This window comes from Phoca vitulina, unplaced genomic scaffold (assembly GCF_004348235.1).
Source record: "Phoca vitulina isolate PV1807 unplaced genomic scaffold, GSC_HSeal_1.0 scaffold35, whole genome shotgun sequence".
Classification (NCBI taxonomy): Eukaryota; Metazoa; Chordata; class Mammalia; order Carnivora; family Phocidae; genus Phoca; species Phoca vitulina.
Genome location: NW_022589738.1, coordinates 4141922 through 4146368, shown reverse-complemented (window position 1 = coordinate 4146368; position 4447 = coordinate 4141922). Strand labels below are relative to the sequence as shown.

Below are 4447 nucleotides of genomic sequence, written 5' to 3'. Positions count from 1 at the left end.
TGGAGTCTTTTGGGCTTTCCACATAAAGTATCATGTCATCTGCAAAAAGAGAGAGTTTGACTTCTTCTTTGCCAATTTGAATACATTTTATTTCTTTTTGTTGTCTGATTGCTGTTGCTAGGACTTCTAGTACTATGTTGAACAATAGTGGTGAGAGTGGGCATCCTTGACGTGTTCCTGATCTTAAGGGAAAGGCTCTCAGCTTTTCCCCGTTGAGGATGATATTCGCTGTGGGTTACCTGAATAGGCCAATAACCAGTAACAAGATTGGAGCAGTGATCAAAAACCTCCCAAAAAGCAAGAGTCCAGGGCCTGATGGATTCCCTGGGGAATTCTACCAAACAGTCAAAGAAGAAATAATACCTATTCTCCTGAAGCTGTTTCAAAAAACAGAAACAGAAGGAAAGCTTCCAGACTCATTCTATGAGGCCAGCATTACCTTAATCCCTAAACCAGGCAAAGACCCCATCAAAAAGGAGAATTTCAGACCACTATCCCTGATGAATATGGATTCCAAAATCCTCAACAAAATCCTAGCTAATAGGATTCAACAATACATTAAAAGGATCATCCACCACGACCAAGTGGGATTGATCCCCGGGATGCAAGAGTGGTTCAACATTCGCAAATCAGTCAATGTGATAGAACACATTAATAAGAGAGAGAAGAACCATATGGTCCTCTCAATTGATGATGCAGAAAGCACTTCACAAAATACAGCATCCTTTCTTGATTAAAACTCTTCATGAAGAGTATAGGGATAGAGCGAACATTCCTCAAGTTCATAAAATCCATCTATGAAAAACCCACATCTGTTTTCCTTTTTGTTCAGTGTCATGGAGAATGACCTCAACTTTGTCTTCCAACATTTCTACTGAGTATTTTTCTTTTTTTTCTTTTTTTTCCTATTGAATATTTTCCTTTACTTCAGCTATCTCCATTTCTTTTCCAGGAGTTCTTTGTTATGCTCTGAATTATAAAAATGTCATGCTGTTCTTGTTCTATGGAACCCAACCTTCTCATATGTTTCTGAGGATGCTACTTACAGGTATTTAAAAAGTCTTCTTATGTTTCCTGCCTTGTAACCATTTGTTTTGGCCCATGTCTTTCATGTTTGTGGCTTCCCTCAAATGTTTAGTAATTCTTGGCTGATGTTTATATGTATATGATACAGGCACTAAAGTGATGGCTGATAGCTCTGCATGTATGGGTAGGGGTGGGCTTGTCTCTGTGCTGACTTGGAACACTTTTCCTTCATTTTTAGTAGTTCTGCCTAGTATACCAACAGTGACTTTTCAGCCAGAGCTGCACAGTGTAATCACCTGGGTAGCTTTAAAAGTAAAAATTCACGAGGTGTTATCTTCAGATACACTGAGTTCATTGGTTTGGAGGGAAGCCTGGGTATTGGAATTTTAAAAAGCTCCCAAGAGGGGCACCCGGGTGGCTTAGCTGGTTGAGCATCCAACTCTTTTTTTTTTTTTTAAGATTTTTTATTTATTTATTTGACAGAGAGAGACAGCGAGAGAGGGAACAACACAAGCAGGGGGAGTGGGAGAGGGATAAGCAGGCCTCCCGCCAAGCAGGGAGCCTGATGCGGGGCTCCATCCCAGGACCCTGAGAACATGACCTGAGCCAAAGGCAGTTGCTTAACCGACTGAGCCACCCAGGTGCCCCAAGCATCCAACTCTTGATTTCGGCTCAGGTCATGATCTCAGGGTCGAGCCCCACATCAGGCTCCACTCTTAGTGGAATCTGCTTTTCTCCCTCTGCCTCTGCCTCTCCCCACCTCTCTCAAATAAATTTTTTTTTTTTTTTTTTACAGCTCCCCAGGTGATTCTAACATGCAGTCAAGGTTGAGAGTCACTGCAATAGAAAGTACTGGTTCAAGCTTGCCAGAGAGTACACCTCTTGTCCACTAGGGGAGGGGACCTAGGCGTCTAGGTGTCTGTATAGCCATTACATATCCTCTCCTTTTCAGTTCTCCCTGTATCTGTGCCTTAATTAGTACTTCAAACCTACAGTTTCTGAACCTTTCTGGAGTTCTGTAGCATCTATCAGTTAATTTCTGGATCTTGCTCCCCACACGGTCTGAACTGAGCTTTCTTTGGTCTTCTCGGTTAGTTATTACTACCTTCTTTCCACCTTCCAACACTTGGTTGCAATGGTTCATCTGTTATCGTATCCTCTTTCTTTCCCTTTGTTTTTGTGGATTATGCCATTTTAATTTCTTTGTAGTCATTTGGCTGTTGTTTCAGGAGGGAGGTATTAAATGTATGTGGGACGTATGCTTCTGTTATGTCCTCATCTTCTTCTCACCAATTCTTATTCATGCTTCAGATTTCTGCTCAACTTTTGCTTCCTCAGAGAAGCCTTCTCTGACTGAGCCACCTAAGTTTTGTTTCTACATTATCATCTCTCATAGCACTGTTCTTCCATCAAGGAGGTTTGCAAGATCTGTGAGTTCTAGCAGATTCCCTTGCCAGAGTTCCTTGAATAGAAAAGGGAAAATAAAGGAAGCAGGACCCTAACAATCCAGTATGGGTGTGTGCAGCAAAAACCCCTAATTTCAATCATTCCACCTATGAGAGATGTATGCTCTTACTGTTTTCTAGATGTCCTACAAATAGCAAATTGAATTTTAAAAGTTTGTTTCTAGAGGATTTTTCTGGCAGGTCCACAGCACAGAGATACTCACATAATGAGTACTCAGTGAAACCATGAAAAAACTTGTAGATTTGCTTCTTGAATCTGCAGGAAAATTCGAACAGCTAATTGCGTAGCCTCTGCCTAACAGGCCAAACATACATGTGCGTGCATGTGTGTGTATAGGTCTATCTGTGTACTTGACTTTGTACACTTACAATTTTTTTTTGTTTTTACTTTTATTTGCATTTATTTTATGCAGAATTTACTCCCAGGCCATACGTTTTTGTTTCTTCACTTTCTCCTGGGATGGCTTTTTCTTCTGTGCATCCTCCTCTTCTGGTTTAGGAACAATCTGCTCTTTTGCAGTAAGGAGCATCTCAGCACGGCAGGGAGAGCTCATGTATGGGTCAAGCCGACCATGAGCCCTGTACGTTCTACACTGCCTCTTGGGGGTTTTGTTCACCTGCATGTGCTCCATGACCAGAGAATCTACATCTAAACCCTTAAGTTCAGCATTATTCTCTGCATTTTTAAGCATACACAGTAAAAATTCAGCACTCTCTTTGGGCCACTGATCCTGTGGCCAGCCCTACTGTTTGGCCTGGGCGCACCTACCAGTTGCCCCACTGGAGCGATGGAATGGCACAGGTTGCTTCTGCAAAGTGACATCCTTCAGATACTTGGTGGCTTTTCGGATCTGCAGACCCTTGATGGCCTGGGCAGTTTCATGTGTGTTCTTAAAATGAACATGAAGACTTGAACCTCTTGATTTGCATGATTTTGTAGGGTTTTCTGTGTCAAGTGAATAGTGAACAATTTTCAGAGATCACCTTAGGCTACTTATGGGAAGAGCTACACTTAACATTTCTAGGGATAGGGTTTCAGTGTCGTTCTTGATTTTTTTTAAAAAAACTAAACTTTAAAGATATATTTGGGAATAGACAACGCCAAGGTACAAAAGAGTATAAAATGGAAAGCTTTTCTGTCTCTAACCACTCAGTTCCCTTCCCCCGAGTCAGCAAGTGAGATCAATTTCTCTGAGAAACGTTTGAACTTACAAATTTTATACTTATTAAACGCAAGTGGCAGCATATGACACACACTCTTTCGTGCTTTACTTTTTACATTTTACAATGTATCTTGGAATTCACCCCACACTCTTCTTACACAGAGTTGATTTTTTTAATGGTTGCATAATATTCCAGTGGGTGGACTATATCCTAATTTCCTCAGCTGATCACTTATTAATAAACACATATGAAAACCTTTTTTATAACCTCGCATTAGTTTTATTTGTACAAAATAATGATACATATTGCAAAATCATTACCCTAGTAAGTCTACCTACTATCCATCACCAGACATACTTACAATTATTTTTTGTGTGATGAGAACTTTTAAGATCTACTCTCTTAGCAACTTTAAAATTTGCAATTCAGTATTATTAACTATAGTCACCATGCTGTAAATTACATCTCCGGGACTTACTTATTTTATAACTGGAGGTTTGTACCTTTTGACCTCCTTCACCCATTTTGTCCTCTATCCCTTTCCCCCACCCCCAGTCCGGCAACCACCAACCAGTTCTCTCTTTTTTCGATTCCACGTGGAAGTGAGATCATACAGTACTTGTCTTTCTCTGTCTGACTTATTTCACTTTGCATAATGCCCTTAAGGTCCATCCATGTTGTTGCAAACATATATATGAAAGCTTTCTTTCCAATACTGCTATTTTAAATGACATGGTAATAATAAAGCTGCATATATAACATTTCACACACGTCACAAAATGTATGCTTTC

The 4447-nt window shown here is 40.4% G+C and overlaps 1 pseudogene; it reads right to left on the bottom strand.

Moving 5' to 3' along the window:
• Window positions 1-2908: 2908 nt before the first annotated feature.
• LOC116645993 lies at window positions 2909-3472 on the bottom strand (annotated as a pseudogene).
• Between the last annotated feature and the right edge of the window lie 975 nt (window positions 3473-4447).